This window comes from Struthio camelus, chromosome 14 (genome assembly GCF_040807025.1).
Source record: "Struthio camelus isolate bStrCam1 chromosome 14, bStrCam1.hap1, whole genome shotgun sequence".
NCBI classification, from domain to species: domain Eukaryota; kingdom Metazoa; phylum Chordata; class Aves; order Struthioniformes; family Struthionidae; genus Struthio; species Struthio camelus.
This window is the reverse complement of record NC_090955.1, coordinates 20,032,986-20,052,538: the sequence shown is the minus strand read 5'-3', so window position 1 is coordinate 20,052,538 and position 19,553 is coordinate 20,032,986. Positions and strand designations below refer to the sequence as shown.

The window sequence follows — 19,553 nt, the reverse complement described above, 5'->3', positions numbered from 1 at the left end:
GATGATGCTTTTCACTTAAGATTCAAGAAAAAGGGCTCCATTCCAAAAAGCATGGTCCAGTCTTGTCTGAGAGCTGTTTCAGGATGCACCGCACATGTTACTGGAGCCCCTCCCAAAGAGCTGGGTGCTTAGAACTGGCTGGTCAGGGTGACATTTCTCCTCTTGGTCTTCAACTGTTGCATTTATTATTAGAGAACAAGCAACAATACATTAAATGCTTTCTTCATGTTTGTTTGTATTAAGCAATTGTAATTGCCATGGGGATAATATGCAATCAGAGCTGGAAGAAGCAGTAAAGTTTGCAGACTACGGATGGGTGAGGTGAAAATTTTGACTGGGTGCATCCAAGAACAGAAGAAGGACTTACAAGGCAGTATTTCCATTAAAGTGTTGCTCATGTTACTCAAAAGTGCGGGGAATTGCTCCTTTAGCAGAAAGTACAAAATGCCTTTAACAGATTGAATTGAGCAACAATTATCACATGATCAGCTGCTGACTGCTAATATAACTACTGCTACTATGCTTATTCCTATAAATGAGCTAGTTATTTATTAATTACTTGCAAAGAGAGAAAGGCTTATGCTATATATATATGTCCATAATGTTCTTATTAGCAAAGCTTTATCCATGGAAAGAAACAGCTTACCAAGTAAATGTCTTCAACAAAGTCCCATCATAACAGGAGCCACAAGTTAATTGTGTCCCATCAAAGTGTGTTTCCTTTATTTAGCTTAAATGTATTGGTTTTTTTCCATTTCACTGGCAATAGCATTTTCAGATCTGGAGCAGCTAGCAAAGCCTGCAAAGCTCCACCTTTGAGACAACAAATAGACTAACTGTATGTTTAACTACCTGTGTGAATGTGCAATTCACAGATTTGCTCATAAAAAGCAAGAGATTTTGCAGGAGCGCAGGCTACACCTGCTATTGTACAACAGCATCTGTTACACAAAGATTTATACATCTGACCTCAAATAAACCTAATTCAGGGAAAGGGGAACTATACAGTAACAATCCTCTACAGCAGTCACTCTTTCAGGTATTCCTACCAGCTACGTCTATTTTTTCCCTTCACTCTATCAGAAATAGTTTAAGTCTCACAGATCCTGCCTTAGAACAGGGAAAAGGATTTGAAGATAACTTGCCTTCTTCTAGGACTATTTTTCTATTCCTCTGTTTCAAACTGAAAGGTTCAAGTCCTTCTCCAACACCTCCATGCCCACTTTTCCTAACAGTAGCATCTCACCTTGGTGCCCCAATTGCTCTTTACTGCTTCTTTAAATCCCTGTTCTTCAGAGCTGAACAACAAAGTGAGTATTAATTTCATCTGGAATAAAAGTGGACACCAGATAAAATACAGTTTTGCCTCAAATCCTTTATATTACTGAATTTTCTATGTCATTGCTTGCCTGTTTTAAAGTAACAGAAAATATGACAAAACACACAATTGGACTAATTTAGCAGAGGCTGAAGGTTTGAGCCTACTAAGGACCGCAGTTATTGATTTAGATGATAAAATTCAACCCTTCCAAGAGAAGAACGAACCACTATAAGTAAAATATCATTCTTCTGACTGGATGCTATTGGAAATCTGTTCCTGAAGCAAATAAAGGAAATTAATGTTTATCTATTTTTCAGCTTAGTTATTTTCCCTGTTACAGGCTGGCTGAGCGTATATGCAACAGCCTATAGCTGACGCGAACCTACAATCTTACGATTAGCTTTTGCAGTCACTCCCAGAAAATATTATAATGATGTTTCATTAATGCTCCCACATTGCCCTGGGGTCTGTTATGGAATTTACTAAGACTACACACCATTGGCCAAAGTATAATAGAAAGAGGCAGGTGGAAAAATAAAATACGATTTTAATTTCCTGCCATAGACCTATCTTTTACTCTACCCAAAGCAAAGAAGGATTATGAACAAGATCTTACTTTTTATCTGTCACTTGATTGATGAACTGTTTAAGTAATTCTCACTAAATGTATTTAAAACATATTTTTCCCTGCCGCGACGTGCTCTTGGATTTCTTCTTTAGGAACTTGTGTTTACAGAGCTTTGCAAAGTGTAAGTGCCATAGCTGAGTTAGCAAAATTCCTTGGCTTGCTTGTGTAGGATTGGGCATATAGACAAAATACTGGAGTGACAAACAGTAAGCAGAATACCACTGCTTCAATTCCTGCCAAATTGATAGCAGCAGTTCGCTGCCAGATGATAATAAAATGACAAAATTATCAGCAAGAGAACTTTGTGACTTACAGACTGTACTGGTGTCTGATTATTACTCCATTTAGGAAGTACAGAATTGGGTAAATGTGTAACTACAGCTGAATCAAACCATACCACTTGGCACTGACCTGGAGAATCTGGACATCTAGAAGGAGTCAGTAACTGATTAACTGAAGAGCAAACACAGTGCTAAAGCAGACAGCACAGAGTGAAGAGAATGGCCTCTTTCTGTGTTTGTGACTGCACAGTGCAGCAGTAAGGTCAGCCATAGTCCCGTGCCTATTCTGAAATAAGCAATACAGAAATGGGCATTATCCCAAAAATACAACCACTGATGGTTGTTTCCAACAGGTGGAACATAAACCCTTCTCCACTGTGTGCACAGTCCTGCCACACCTACATGGCAACACACTTTCCTCGATGAGTAGTTCTACAGAAAGCAAGGCAAACGCTCAGAGCAAAATACTACTTGGACCTTGTATCCACCACACATAGGCATTTCACCTCTGGTTAACTGACTGACAATTAACTCGAACTAGTTAATCCCCTTATAAAATCTAGTTTGGACACTCCTCAAACATTTCACCCAGACTACACATGCAAACTTTTCTCCTTGTACTAACCCTGCCATTAGGATGCCACCCCATGCGTATCTACTGTAAAGAAGTGCAAGGTGCATGTGGTTTTTACCAGGCATGATATTTGCTCTTCCCAGTCTGAGACAGACCATATATTGTTTTTTTCACAGATCTGCTTCCCTAAGCAAAACTCATAAGGGAGAATTGTTCTCCATCAAAATATGAGTGTTTCTAGGGTTAGAAAAAAATAGTGAAACAGGAGCACTTTTAATAAAAGTAAATGCTGCCTTTATTCCCTGTTAGACAATTTTCTGTGCCTTGAAGGATGGAGTATTTTGTGGCAATTATTCTCATTCCTCTTTGATTTTTAATCCAAATTCCCAGCTGTGATTGGCCTCAGGTCACATGATATTCGTTCTGCGTGACTGTCCTCAGATGGTAGCAGAAGTCCTTGTGAGTCATTTTTGCAGAAGGAGAGGATACCCTGCTTAGTCTGTCTCTAGGCCAGTGAGAGCAGGGAAAAAGCTCTTAGGGACAGCAACAGAGAATTCCCTGAGGCCTTCTGTGTGCAGAGAGGTAATTTTCACACCTCTTTTCCCTGTGCATTGGTCACCTAAGATTACTGGGGCAGTGCCTTTGCCCGGTTGCTGATAGTGAAGGAAAGGGCTGTCCTGGCATCAGAGGAAGAGATAGCAGAGCTTGAGCTCACAGAGGAGAGGCCATATGCCAGCCATCACTGAGAGATAGCTGGAAAACCCTCATACAGCAGCAGTGGTTTAAGATAGATCTGTAAGCAAAATCACAGTATGAAGATTATTACCATCCTTCTGAATTCTCAGCATTATTCAGATAAACTGACTTTAAAAATACTGAATGGATAAGCATGCGGACTCACATTCCTGACCCATTCCCTGTTGCTGCTTGTCTTGACTTTTGACTGATTGTTTGCACTGACAGTCACATCAGCAAGCAGGTATGTGTCCCCTGAACAGCTTAAACTGGTCAATCTGCTCTGTGCCCTGGACTCCTGTTCCTGCCTCCTCATCTGAGAAAGATATATATACAGCTCTGAGGCCTGTGAATTTTTGGTGGCTGATCACTAAGTCCCACTTTGTTTTATGGATGCCTCCAAACAGGGAAAGCCTCTCCATTTATTAAAAAGTGAGCATCATTGAATTTATGGCTATGTTCTTGAGGATAAGAACAGTATCATTTATTTCATTAAATATTTGCTATTTTTCCCAATTTGACAAAATTCTGATACATTTTAAACTTCTTATGTAATTCATGTTGCCTCTGAACCAGCAGCCTTTCCTACAATTGCTGCTCAATGGTAGGTGAGTTCAGGGTCCTTCCTCATGTTAAAGAATTTATCTGTTGGCCTTCAGGTTTAGGCAGTTTTGATAAGCAAGCTTTCTGAAATGGTAGGTGAGAGTTGGGGGATATTTTGAGCCTAGCCCTGGGAATGGCTACACGTTTTCCACCACAGCATACATATATGGTACTCTTTTCCTTTTGTGACCGGCAGCCATGGCTTTGACAGAGATACTCTAGGTCCCTAACATGCCAGTTTTAATATCTTGACTCAACCTCACAATTACAGAGTGGCTTGGGATACCAGATAGAAAGATTTTTTATTTTATTCTTGCAAGTAGCATCTCTACAAAAAGTAATAGGCAGGATCAACAGCCTGGGTCATCTGTTTCTTCTAGCACATTGCTCCAAGGTAATATCGGAAAAGAATGGCGGGACTTTTGGACTCCTACTAGGGTTTTGATTCACCCATGTACTTCCTCCTCTTTTTATTAATTATAAAGATTAATGATTTCATTGGCCTTTGATTTATCTCTGGAGGATTAAGTCTATTTACCTATAGAATAGTACCATTCTAGCAGCAAGACGCTTTTGTTCATCAAGTCACTGATGTCTACAGGACCCAGCGTGGAAAGCCCCTTCTAAGGGCACATGTTAATTTACCATTTGTAACCTTCCTTCCTCAGGTCACTCTGCTAAGATAATCAACAGCTGGGCTTACTGATTGACTGGATCCTCTTCTGTACGAACAGGGCTAAAATCAACTTGTTTCCTGGGAAGTGCTATGTAATACAAATAACTTCTGTCCATATTTCACTGCCTTTGCACTATTCAATAGTTTTGCTGATGCACAATAAAGTTCACTTTGTTTGTGTTCAATATAAAGTATTTTTCAAGCCACATAACACTTGTGTAAGGAAAACAATAATGCCTGCTTCATGATCCAAGGTGGAGTAGAGTTAGCATCACCTTATTTTCCAACATTAGGATTAAGCTCTCCTGGAATTACTGTAATTTAACATAGTACTATTTATCAAATCTTTTTTAAATGAAAACAGCCAGTATGGCATTTAGTCAGCTTACTAGACTCTCATGGGAACCACAGACATTTGCACTAGGTCTGAATTTGGACCCTGAAATTTTGTACACTAGAAGCTACAGAGAACACCATAGCTGAACTGCTGCTGACTACAGACAATTATATACTGGGCCGATAATTTCTGTGGCAATTTTTAAGCTTTCACAATATGAAAATGAAATAATGAATAATGAAATAATTTTTTGTTTGAGCAAAAGATGTCTATTCATATGAGACTGTGTTAAAGGCAGTTTTGCATCCAGGTAAGTAACTTGAATTTGGGCTGAACTATGAGGCAGTGTCTGTTGATGACAGGATACTGAGGGAACAAAAACAAACAAAACGAACAAAACTTCCTTTACCTTTAACCCATCATTTTACATAAATTGGACTATGATAAAAAGAATCTAAGTCTTCGTATTCTGGGAAACTACAGTGGCAAAGAAATTGGTGTCTTCTGACTAGCCACAGAGGAGGGTTATCTTTTGCAACTGGTCTATGTCAAGTAGTGTACCTAGAAACTAAAACAAATCTTTGACAAGCACTAATATAAAGTCAAACCTGTTTACTAATAATATGGTGTATCTTGTCACCACGTGGATGACTCAGCATGGCATCATCTCATGGCATCAGGACACAGAAAGAGGAAGAGACGCAGGCAAAAAAAGATATAGTTGTCAGATGACACTTTTGCAGAAACATTTGGTTTTGGTCACACAAAATGTGTACATCAGCACATAAACATTTACGATAAAAGAATGCTTCTGGTATGCTGTTTTTTTTCACTGCCGCAATGTATTCTGAAATACGATACAGAGTCTGTATTAATGCAGGATCAGTCTAGATTACATTGAAGAAATTTTTCATAGGAAAATTTTGAAATACTCAATGCTGTTTTAGAAGATGACTACGTTTCAAAAGAGATTTTGCATTAAATAATAGCCAGGGTATATCTTAACTGCCTACTACAAAGTGAAAAAAGTTGCTGCGGAATGTTTCATTTCTTTCTTTCCAGGCTCCTTTGGGAGAGTGGGGCAGATGCTGAGCAGCAGTGTGTCCCAGGGAGCAGCAGAGGTGGGCAGGGGACTCTGATCCGGTGCTTCTGCTCCATCTATTGTCAAAATGACTGGAAGCCCCAATTTGTGTCATTTAGCAAGCACTGACTTCTGCTGCTGCCTCAAATTCAAATTCCTAGTGAATCTCACTAGCCAAAAAGCTCTAGGGACACACTTGGAATAATCCTCAGGCTGTAGAAAACTAAGGGATAATTCTTGCCAGCATGCTACTATGTTTTAAGAGAGCCTTTCCAAGGCACATGGGTGACTAAAGACAGTGAAAGTGCTATAATTTCCTCTTTCTCCAACCAGTACCTCCACCTCTCTTTGTAACTCCATTATTCCCACAATGATGAGGCTGACACATAACTCACACACGTACAATAAGTAGGATTAATTATAACTCCAGAAATATACTTGCTCACATTCCCACCCCTCCACAGCCCACAAACCCCAGTGACAATTAAAATATGCGGATTATGGGTTGCTTCCCTAGGGTCAGTGGAAAGCTAAGGACAGATGTTCCAAATCCTCTTTCTGTCAGAAATGCTGCTGCCCTCTTAGACACTAAATAAATAAATAAATAAATAATCTGAAGCCAAGTTGGTTTTACTATATTTTGAAATCTTATGTTGATGCAACACGACCTTGCAGTGCTGTAACAGGCCTGTGTTTGAAAAAGGCAACAGAAGTTTCGCCTCACCTCAGTGCCAGACAAAGCCACGTGACGTTCACGAATAGCAGAGGTTTGGTTTTAATTCCGAAATGGGAAGGCCTGCTTGTGGTGTATTTGCCGAAGGTGTCCCTCATGCTGCCTTCAAAGCGAAGGCCCTGAAGTAGGATGACCAAATGGTCCAGATTAAGATGCTGGTTTCCAATGCTTCCTTTAAGTGAAGAAGAGCGTTCACACGGGGTGGGATAGGAGGCATTGTGTTTGCAAAATGTAACTGGAAATAACAAAACACAATTAAGAAAAAGAAATATGGCTAAAAAATGAAGTAAAAGTGAAAGACCATAGGGAAGAACATTTTTCCACAATAAGTTTCTTGGGACTTTAAAAGCAAATTTAAACTCATATTTAGGGTCAACCTTAAAGTTACTTTAATGCGCCCAAGATACCTTTTGCTCACTTGAGCAAACTCACCAGAGTTTGCTCACTTTGAGAAACTCATTAGAGTTTCTCAAAACAAGCAAAGACCCTGGTGGAGGAATGAACAGCATATCCTGTGGGAATGTGAGACATTGTAGGAAAAACCTGACTTTTGTCTCCCTCCTTTCCCCATTTTTCTCTACCCGTTGCTCTTCCTTCTGAAAATTCTCTCCTCTCTGGCAACCATGTGCAGAGTGAATCAATGTCCCTGAGCCAGTAGGGGTAAAGGAGATCGAGGTCTGTGAGCTTAGACACTACACAGCACAGCAGTGATTGTCTAGCTGGCCAAATTATTACAGGAAAATGGGAACAACATCTAAAACGCTTGAGAAACAGCTGAATTGTTGATTGTCTCTTTATGATGGGTTACTAGTCTTGCTTTATGTGCAGTTCAGCAATCGGAATCAAAGAATTATGTGATTGCTGATGTGGACTTTCTATTCTTGAAACAATTTACAAACATTGCAGACTGGGCAAAAAGACTGGGTGATGACCTGGATGGAGTTCTGTATCATTTTCTCAGTTTTAACAGACATCAGAAACTGAATGGAGCAGTACACTTTAGGATCATCAGAAGGTTCAGCTTGAGGACATACGTAATTTCAATGATCAGTACAGACCTAAAGACAGATTCAAAAAAATGCTAGAAAATGTACTGTAGAAAGCAACTCTTTGTGGGCTTACAACCCATTTTACCCCTTTCACTTCTTCTTATGGTTGTGAACACTACAGTACTGGTTTCATAAAACGAAGGTTCTGACTGCTCCTGTGAAAAAACATCCTGGAATTAATGATGTTAACCTACTGCCCACGCAGTTTTAACACATCATTAACTCTACTGTGACTGCCTCTACTTCCCATTGTAGTTGATGAAGTTAAGCTTCCTCTCTTCCTAGATGTGCTTTGTTTTATTGCCAATATGAGCTGACTGCTATTGAAAATTCTTCTCCCCAAAGTGGTTGCAAACATGTAGTAAATTATGAACCCCTTGGCTTCCATAGGGTTACATGTCCTGATAATGTCACCAAAACACTGTATATCACAGTCAGGCCCAAATGACATTGGATCCTTCTGTTCAATGGCACTAGACAGATAGCAGTGGAGTATCTCTGAAGAAAGCTAGTACTTTGGCACCTCCTTTTTGTTTTGGCTATATAATGATAAGATATAGCAGACTCCTGTTTTTCTTATGAAATAAGTCGACATTCACTACCTCCTCTCTTCACTGATAGTTAGAATCATCTTGTTCTGAATAAATACAGCCTCACAGAAATGTTAAGATATATCACACCTATTAACTGTTCTCTTCAAATTGCAGTTAGCAGCTTGAATTTAGGTATCCTGTTCTGCAAACAGAAGTTACTACATCATAGGTGGTAGGGTATGTATATTTAAGCTATTGATGTACATTGACGTTATTTAACTTCGCAGCAAAGTGACAGACTAAACAGTTGAGTTTGCCTTGAAATTCTGATATGTGGAGCAAACACTGGTGAGATTATCTACATGGATATTTTATGCAGAAGTCTAAATTACAACAATGAGCTCCAGATCCTTCCTAATCTTAAACTTATTTAAAAAACGAGAGGAATAAATAACCTGAATAATGTTCAGCCTTACAGCAATTACTGTGCATGTGGTTATTGTGCACATCTCTGGAACGACTGCATGTATGCAAGCAGCAGAGAAGCAGGGCTGGTGTTGGGGGTCTCGGACCGCAGATCCAAGCCGTCTCACTTGTGATATGTGTGAAAATGATACAATCTCAGTGGGAGCCACTGTAATGTGGCACCTGCAGCTTCAGAGCTGGTATTAACGGGGAAGTTTCTTTTCCCTGAACCTAAAGTATTCTGGCTATTTGAGTCGTGTGTTGAGAAAGGGATTATCCCTTGAGAATGAGTTCAAACCCATGAAGTTTGGGGTTCTGCTTGGCATGCCATATATATTTTTTCCTGACCATGGTTATCGCTCCAGCAAAGACAGTAGTTCTGCAGAAGCACAGCATTTTACATTCCTTTTTTTTATACCTTCCTTTGAAGCAGGAGGAAAAGCTATACTGGAATATGAGACACCAGATCCGAAGGACCTGGGGTCTGATACAATCTATCAGTTCCTGGATTTTCTGGCACATTAGTGGATACCTATACTTAAATTCGTCATTCATAACAATATGTATGGACTTACATAGGAAGACTTTAACACAGCATGGGTTTCTTCCATCTTTCTGTCCTGATTCAATTTCACTTGACTATTTATTTAAGATCAGAAACAGCGGAAAGCAGAAGCAAGGAATTCACTTCGTAGGAACACCTGCCATGTTTTAATTGATATAATAATTCCTCAACAAATGTAAACAAATGATGGTCAGCCGACCCTCTAGAACAGATATGCAAAACATATATTCGTGTTACATGAACAAACACAAGACCCCCATCTTATCAACTGCCATGGAATGGGCTTTCCTACGGCCCAGAATCTGCTGCTGGTTCAGAACTGTAGAGGTGAATGAACAGCTAAATTATCTCCTCACCAGCAGTTTACTTTAATCTGTATCTTCTGGGTCTTTTTGATTTACTACAACCTGCATACAGAGTATGAGTGTACTTTAGAAAGCCTTTTCAAATTCCCACTGCTTACCTATGAGACCAGAATATTCCTTATGGAGTAAGGAGGTTTATGGAGATTGAAAATATGCATTATAGCTACTTAATAGGATGAAGGAGTAAATTTACATTTAGACAGATGCTACTAATCCTATGAATATATAATCATTTCTAAATGAATTTTTGTAAAGGAATTAATTTTAAAGGAATATTTTAAAGGAATTGTATGAAATAAGAACAACTTAAATAACAGTATCATCCTCTTTTGATACTAAAGTATCAATACGGTATGTAAGTGACTTCTGTCTCTTTTGCAAATAGGGAATCTGAGGAACTGAGGTGCTATTTGCCCAGTGCATGTCAGAATGGGGAAAAGGACCCAGGTGTTCTCATTTGTAGTCTAGCATCCTGCCTGCCCAGAATATGGTGCCTCTAAATAGCATGCTGGAAAGGTGTCAAAAATGTGGCATCTTTGTGAAAGTCCATGGGGAAAGTGTATAAACCTTGCATAATAGTCAGTTGCTGGTTTTTTTATTACAAGTATTCAAATCCAGCCACAAGTCATTTTTTAATCAGACAGCGTTGACTCAAGGGATTCATACACAATTCATTGCAAGAATTGATGCAATCGGGCTACAATCTCGCAATGAATTGTGTTAATAGTTTGTAGTCCCAAGACTTTCCATTAATTCACATTACTGACATCGGGCTGTCATTGGATAACCATGCCGTTCATATATACAGTGCCCAGCATTCTCAAGTCCTAAGATTTCTGGAAGAATCTATGGGTATTTTCTTTGTATGATTTCCTAGCAAGCAACAATTATGAAAGGACTGACACATATATGTGAATTTATCATGTGTTTGGTGACAACAGGCTCATTGAATTATGTGTATATTAAGTTACATTGACTACAGTTTCCAGGATGGGAGACGTTGCAGAACCATTTTTTTCCAGCTACAAGCCGGGCAAATTTAGCTTGGGTTCTGGAACATGATTCTTTCAGGGTCCTTGCATATGTCCAAAAGTGTAAAGTTCCAGGGGTCAAATCAGTATCTCAAATTCATCCACGCTGCCCCATTATCAGCAAACTATGCCCTCAGTGACTCCTGTACAAACCTGTCACCTACAGTGACTTTGTGTAGGTGTAATTGATTAAAACTCAGTAAATAATTCTGTTTGAAGTGTCAAGAGATGAACTGGAATCAACAGTTCACTCGCTTGGAGTTGTGTTAAGTTGATGGGATGAGGAGGAGTGAAACAACATTTTTTTAAACTAGTCAGCTGATAAGAACAAAGTACAACTCTACTGAAAAGAAAGCGTTGTGTGTTGGACTTGATTTAAACCAGAGTATTTCACAGAGATTATGCATGGATCTCAAGGACCTTCTCAAGCCAATTTAGTCTTTCAACGCTTCTGAAAGCTAGATGATATGATAGAGGATGGATCTGCTCTATAACGATGTATGAAGACATTATGCTGACTATATCAGAATTATTTTCTCTATTGCTGTGTTGATTCAACAAGCGGGTAACAAGAGGGAAAAGCAGTAGCTCAGCATAAACTACAGCTCAGTAAACAGTCTTGGTGGACACAAACACCTTCAAGAGCAAAGGAAAATTAGTCATTTAAAAATTGGATCTCAATATAGACTAAGGTAACTGGGTAATAACCTGCTCAAACAGCCCAGCAGGAGTCTAAAAAAGCTAATTTTGTCTTTTAGCAGCTGGTTATCAGATTATCATCTGGTGTTGTTAAACATTTCGTAGAACAGACATGCATGTAGACTTGTTTCCAACTATCTTATCTATCTTTATCTTTTGTTTTAAAAGGGCAGCGTGGTTACAGTACCCATCACTTATCAAACTTCCAAAGGGAATAATAACAGTTGCCAATCATTCTTGCTTTTAGACTGACAGGGAAGTTGATAGACAAGAAGCTGAAATTCAAGCTCCACTCTGAGTCTCCAGGTACTGGAAAATTCAATCCCAGTAAAATTAAAGGCATGAAGCTTCAAAGCTGAAAGAGACTCTCAAAGAGATCAGAAAAGGGACTCAAGATGTAAGGCAGCTTTCTGGACTTGCCAGATGGCTACTGCAGGCTCTTTTCAACAGAAAGTCAACCTGAGCCACAGTGAGATGAAGGAGATGACACCAAGAGTTCAAATGTGCAGTGGTTTAGGTTAGCATGCAGATGTTTTGATTTTCAGTCTGCTGTCTTAATCTACACTGTTCTCCTTGTGACTAAAAATAAACCTCTACCCACAGTAAAGAAAATCGTTTACTGGCAGTTGGGCCTGATTTAAGAATTAAAAAAAAAAAAAAAGGAAATATGAGTTGAATTTCTGTGGAAAACACTTAATCAGCAAACAAGAGTTCCTTTATAACCTTGGTATGTTTAACTCTCCTTCCTTTTACTAAGCACTCTTCCCCTTCAAGCCTCAATAATTTGTTTCCCAACAAAAGACAGAAATAGTTTTAGAACAGCATTTACTAATGTTTACTGTGGCATAGCATGCTTATAAAATCTTTTTTAATGTGTAACCATTTAACTCCTCTTGGCAAGATAAATTCATGGTGATAGATATTTTGTAAATACTATACTTATTTTGCATCTGAGTCAGAACAGATTATAAAAGAAAATGGCATGTGAAATAGACTTGGTTTTGCAGGGCGGTAAGGTATATTAAGCATAAATAGATTTTGATTCTGAATTTTCAGATAACTAGAGCTGAGAGTGTAGTATGTTCTTTAGAGTAGGGATGGCAACTATGTGCCCTGAACTTCTGTGAGGGCATTTCTGAGGTCATCAGCTATTCCCTGGGGGAAATGAGTCAGCAAAAGAGTGATTTCAACGCCTTTGTTATAAATTCCATAGATTAGTAATACGAAGTCTACAAAAGTTTTGCTAATTTAGGACCTGTGAGACTTTCCACAGTGTCATTTTAGCTTTAAAAAAATTATACGTACTGCTACAATATTTGCATTAGAGCACTGTTAAGGGTTCAAGTAGGAACAAGACTTTACTGTGCTGCTTTATGGATGCATTTGAAAACACACTCTGCCCGAGAAAAGATTAAACCTAAGCCAAGACAGGGCATGTGTAGATATTACAAGCTAAGTGACTGAAGAACATACAGGTTCTGTGAGAATCCTTATATTGTTGTGACAGAAACATATAGTTATTTATTCCACAATTAAAAAGTTATAGAAGAACTCTTTTTAAAAGGTGGATATATTTAAAATAGTTATAACAGTAACCATTACCAATAGGAAAACTTATACATCAACATGAAAAGAAAGCTAAAGAAGCAGCTTTCAGGAATCAAGTGTCACAGGCCTCTAGAATCTGAAACAAGAGGAAGGAAAGCACGCACGAGTTAAACTGTAACATTTGTTAGAAGAAAGTACACAACATTTCTATCTATCTGATCGATCACAAAAGGGAAGTACAGTGACATATGGACATGGCAGTGGTTGGGAAAGCTCGCTTGGTAAACCAGGTGACTGCCAATAACTCTAAAGAGAATGAGGTTTGCAGGCATTAGTAATGGAGATAACAAAGTTCAGATGTCCTTACGTGACCATGGTCTGTTAAACGTAATCGAGGTCTCTATTATCTGACTGCAGAGTTAGGCTCCAAAATTGCAGCTACGCCCTGATAGGAACTTGCATGTAATATGAACATATGCAACAAACAAATATGAAATAATAATTCTATATACATAAGGCAGAAAATGGTGTAACAAACTAGGAAGTTGTATCCAATCGTTCTAGACATCCTACATATGAAACTCATAAATTAAATCTAGAACAAACTGAGCATGTATAAGTTGTTCCAGACCTTAACCACAGTAAACAATGTACACAGGAGCCTTCTCAGAGGTGTATTCATCAGGGTGCTCTCTGGTTACAAGCAGTTTTCCTAGCGCAAGAGCCAAATACATAATCCAGTACCCCAAAGGCATTCTGCAGAACTGCGATTCTCCTGTGGGACTCTGGGAACGAACCAATGGATGGAATATATTTATCCACAGATGTAGCTTTCCATCTGTGACAGGTTGGAGATGATAAGCAATTCAAATAGCCCTCATTTTGCTGTAATATTCCAGGACTCAATAGAATGGAAATCACTTATATGAAATACTATAAATGTTGAAAGCCAGTACATTTCAGCTTAGTAAATGATGTGGTGCGTAATATTTTTCTGCTATTGTCAAGAAAAGGATATGAGAAATGGGGTGTGGAGCTAGCTTTACACATACTACATACACGCATAATTTTGCTAGGACATACCAAATGTCCTATATATGTATGACTTGCACATTTATAGTTATTCTTTTACAGATCTGAAAACCAATACAAGGATCTAGTAGTCATACGACTGTTAAGCAGCTGCTTTCTTTGTGATGTGAAACCCAATCAGGGCATTAATCGCACAGTAGGTTTCATAACATGCTGCACTGTGATGACAGGATTGTTAGTATTCAAACGCAGCCACCCCTATCGCTTGGCTGGACGCCTCTGTTGTATTTATATGAGAAGGGTCTGAGCAAAAGAACTGTACCTTGGTGTAGATTTTACCCTGTGTGAAAATAACCTTGTAGAAACATACAGTAAGGGCTCAATCTGCCTGCTAAAAAAGCTATGATTTTTACCTTGTCCTAACTAACACGCAGAAGCAATTTGAGGTAAAAGCACAGTGAAGACCAAGCACACCAAGGTCAGCTCCAAGCTCCATTTTTACTCTGATGTAACTAGCACAGTTACATCACAGTAAAAATAAAGTGCTGCTCAGTCTTCTCTAAGTTCTTACTTCAAAATAGTTCAAATGATTATTTATTCCAAGGTGAAAAAGGCTGCATTCTGAGCAACGGAAGCAAAACCTGCTATAAAATGATTAACACAGTTTCTGTGTTAATCCATCCATTTACAAGTCAAGTACAAGAAATGCTACTCTATGGAAAGGTTAACAGACATCATTTTCAACCTACAACACATCCTCTGAGAGCTGAAGCATTGCTGACTGGTTGTACTGCCCAGAAAGGCCTGAGCAATCAACTCTACCCTGTGCTAGCCTCTTTAATTGGCTCATGTTGCTAATATGATCTTATTATTAAGTTACTTCTTTCACGGACCACAGTCATGGTCAGGGTTTATATGGTCATGTCTTTGAGTTCTTAGCATAACACAGAAAATCGTTCTGGACCACTTTCTTCCTTTTTTTTTGCCCTGAGAGGTCCAAATCACGTTGTGCCTATGGAGCTCTCTTTTCCAAATAATGTTTAACTCCCACTAAATAGACTTAATATCCTGTTATAAGGACTCTCAGTTTAGTTGAAGAAGGACATCCACCTTATCATGCACTTCTGAAAGGCCATGCTTGATTTACCCATTCAAGTCGTTACAAGCAGTCACAGTCATCTGAATTATGAAAGGTGTTTCCTAGGTGAGCAAACTCTTGGTAAAACTATTTGAAATCAACAGCATTGCTTTTTTACTAGATTAATATGAGATTAGGAAATTTTTAAAGCAGTACTGATGATCCTTCTAGTTTTCTGCTGAATCTCATTTAGTGACAATAAGCAGGAGATACATACGATCAATAAAGTCCGGGTTTCTGAGTCTAACGTTTAGCTCTGAAATTTTGGTTTCTATGCCAGAGGTCTGTTGTGCAGCTAAGTTAGCAAAGATGACACATCCTCCTCTAGCTCCTTGGTGTGTCCTTTGAAGATGTCCTCAAAGCCTAAGCCCCAGTAGCCTCCATGAAGCTAACCACACATTCCAGCACGAGTGAGCCTTTACATGGCTTCATAGATGGACGCAGGATTTATTTCCCTACTGTTTACACTTCCTTTTATGAGATATTTACCCTTTTTATCTAAAGCCTGAATTTTAAACTGTAATGTGCCCACAGTTATAACCATCCTAGGGAATCCAGCTGCTAGCTGTCTGTACCTTACCCATTGTTCAAACAAGCCCAAATCATATTATAACTATGTGAAGGGGACTAAGCTACTTGATACCGTTTGATCTGGCCTACAGTGGCAAAACTATCCTACTTTTTTAACAAGACTTGGCCAAAATTTGCTCTAGTAACTACAGTTGCCAAAATAGAACAGGCAAGAACTAAATCGGTTAAAGTACTTCTGTAAGAACTATGATGATCTTTGAAAGCTATTTGCCATGCTCTTTCTAAGAGTCTAGTCTAAGAGCTATGTCCCTAAAGAGCAGCCCCTCAGCTTCACATTTCACTTCTTCATGCTAGCGACAATCCTTCTCCTATAGATCCACTTACAGACATATGATAAACCTTTAGCCAAATCCTATTATGGTTGAGACACCAAAAGAAGCAAGTGCTCGGCAGGCAATGGGGAAATGGAAAAAAGGATTTAATCTACACTTGGGTTCAAAAGGTAGAGAGAGAGGTAATGATTAGAATGCAGGAAGGGCAGGGACAAATGAGCCAAGGAACTATACAAAGAAGTACAAATGAGACACCAAGCCATTATAAGGTTGCTCCCCTTAGTTTATGATGGGCAATTGTTTGCCTTTGTGTGCTCATAAATGCATTTAAAATAAACAGAACATTTCCTAGTATAAGCCATGGCACTGTTTTTTTTTTTTCCTGGTAAAAGTTTTAAGAATACTATAGGAATATTAAGATGCTGACATGTAAAACTCAACAAAAGAGCTACAAACCTTTTCCTGTTATTAAACAACGGAAAGTAAATATTCACAGTTGGGATATATTCCATAAGAGGATGTTCTGTCTTCTTTTTGTATTTAATAACCTATATACTTTTGGCAGCAAATTGATTTATTTGGTTTATTTCAGTTTTTAAAATGTGATGATTTAGGGATTTATCTTGATTTCCTTGTTATTTTGTCCTTTTATCAGTTATGACACATGAACCCAGAACAGCATTTAGGATGAGCTTAGAGACACGTTTCAGATAATATGTGAATCCCAATAGGATTGTTTATGTGTTTAAAGGTAGACAATTATCTTAAGGAACTTTCCTGAATCACTCTGCTTAGATTAAATGAAGGGATACCAAATTTTCATTTTGTTGCCTAATAAAAAACAAACTATTCTGATTCCTTAATAAGGTAAATAAAGGTTAACGGGTTGGAGACGAATTCAGTTTTAGATGTTATACTCAAATCTATGGGAAATATAAGTTGCCAATGCCTAGTTTGCGTTTGGTCCCAGAAGTTCAGTCTTAAAATGGTCTGGGACATTCTTCTCTGGTACATTCTGCTCAGGCATTATCTAAAACATATTCTATCCTTACACATAACAAAACTGAAAATGTCTGGGAAACCAGAAGAAAGTAGCAAAAAAAAAAAAAAAAAACCCTATTCTTATTCCTGGAATGGAATTCAGCCCCGGATAAATTGTAGTCTTAAATAATTCCTTCGTTTCAGCACCTTGGAGTTGCCTACTATTTGAACTAAATTATTGGCCTCCAATGTGTTATTAATGAGTGAGCATACAAACCACAAAAACATCACAGAGGATATAAACTCATACCTCTGTTTGCAATATTACAGGTAGTCAAGGAACTGAGCAAAAAGTGTTACAAATTTGGTATGATAAAGATGACTCTCTAGATTTGATGAGGCAAATCAGCAGAGTGATGATAGAGACACTATTGTGCCAAAGCATATAAAGAGACACTTAGGGCTGTAGCCTGGCACTTTCCATGAGCACGATGCTCGCTGCCTTGGCAGGAGATGACAACATGCTTAACACAGAGTGCAAACTCTGTTGTTCACTCTTGCCATAAGGTTCCCTTGCACAGCCAAAGCAGTGAAAGGAGTCTTCAGTAAATGAGTAACAAGTCCAAAAGGCTATCTTCAAACAGGTTTTTTAAATTGTGAGCACAAAAAGAATATGTGTTCAGTTACTATAATTATGCTCATGTAAGCATAACTGTGCTGCCCAACACCCATTAGATACCCAGAAAAACAGGCAAATATTAGACACCAATACTTGAAGAGGAATATGATGAGCAAAGCAATTATTTAACAATTATGCATGCGTATCTAAAAATCTGAGCAACTATTTTAGGAATCTGCACATGACTGAATGCAAACAAAACTGTGTACAGAAAAACTAGAAGCCATACTGAAAAACACTAAAACTCTTTAAAAGCTTTTCCTAGTGCTTATCCCTACCAGTTAATAAAAAACACACAATAATTCGAAAAAGTGTAAGAAACATAAGAGTGTAAAAACTCAGAGAGATAATATTCAATATCTGGAAAGTCTGACAGCCTTCAAGAGCCTTTTTATACAAAGAGCACTAACTTAACAAGTATAAGATGTAAAAAGTGGAAGGGTTTTTTTGAGTAGCTTGTGCCAGATTCATGGCCTTTTTATACAAAGAGCCAGGTGTGCAACTTCACTAATATCTAAGCCTATTTTGTATTTACATTTTTCAATGGAGCACAGCATAATTATGCATTCTGCACAAGACAACTGCATTGACTGAAGAAGTTAAGACTGAAAATTGCTGAAACACGGACATCTAGTGGAGACATCTGATTATTACAGTTTTTTTCCTAATAGAAACAAAAAAAAATGAAATGGACTTTTATGGATTATCTTGCTGGAGCCTGGAGCTTTGTCGTTGCCTTTCACTGACTGGTCCGTTGTTCAGTTACCTGAGGTGAAGGTGACACAGTGGAGAACTTGGAGAAGTAAAAGCTCTGCGTCATTTAACAACTTATTAAGTGATTGATGAAGCGCAAAAACTAATGACCCATGAAGGAACAAATGTTTCTCAAACCAAAGATAAACAGATCTGATACTGGTGCTTAAGGGATGGGCAAAAATCAGAGGTCATAAGTGCCTTTAGCTCCCTCTGAAACTGCCAGTTCAGACCTTTTGCATTAGTTTCTATGGGGAGAAGGAAAGTGATAACTCAGGGTGTTGAACCCTTGATGCAAAGACAATGTTTACATAATTTTCAAATGCATATAGTTCGTAATACAAACTGATAGCTAGTTATGAGGATAAAAAACGACACTACCTGCACTGCAATGACTGCACAGAGCCCTCAAGCCATACACTAATGTTATGGGATGTCAGCTGGATCAAATGTCTCTGTAAGAATTCCTCATCGAAGTGTGTTTAAACTCCACGAATACAAAAGCATTTTCCATGCCTGAAGTAAGTATTTTTAATGTTCTCTTTTCTCATGCTATTCACTTTATTGCGGTCCACCTCGGGATTTCTGACATTATGGGATTTCTTACTGAGTTGATGCTTGGCCAATATTTGTCCAACGTCTCTTTTTTTGTCTCCTGTGAAAACCATCTGAAACTAAGCAGAAACTAACCTTGATTTATTTCTTTAATAAACAAAATGAAGATACCATATATTAATAAAAATGAAAAGTATTCCCTAGCTGTTTTTTTTCAAGTTTCCGAAAACAGTCCCATATCTCTGTCAAAGTTAATGCAACCAGAATTTCCATGGGAATTTCTGTCAGTCTGGGGAAACTGGAACTGGCTAATGTAAATAACTTCAGC

General features: G+C 38.4%; 1 long non-coding RNA gene across 1 annotated transcript in view; it reads right to left on the bottom strand.

Annotated features, from left to right (window-relative positions):
• LOC104152699 (uncharacterized) overlaps positions 1-19,553 on the bottom strand; it is a 28,521-nt gene that overhangs the window by 4,433 nt on the left and 4,535 nt on the right. Inside the window, exon 3 of the long non-coding RNA XR_011144055.1 lies at positions 6,961-7,204. This is a non-coding gene — a long non-coding RNA (uncharacterized lncRNA). The remainder of the gene's footprint in view (positions 1-6,960; positions 7,205-19,553) is intronic.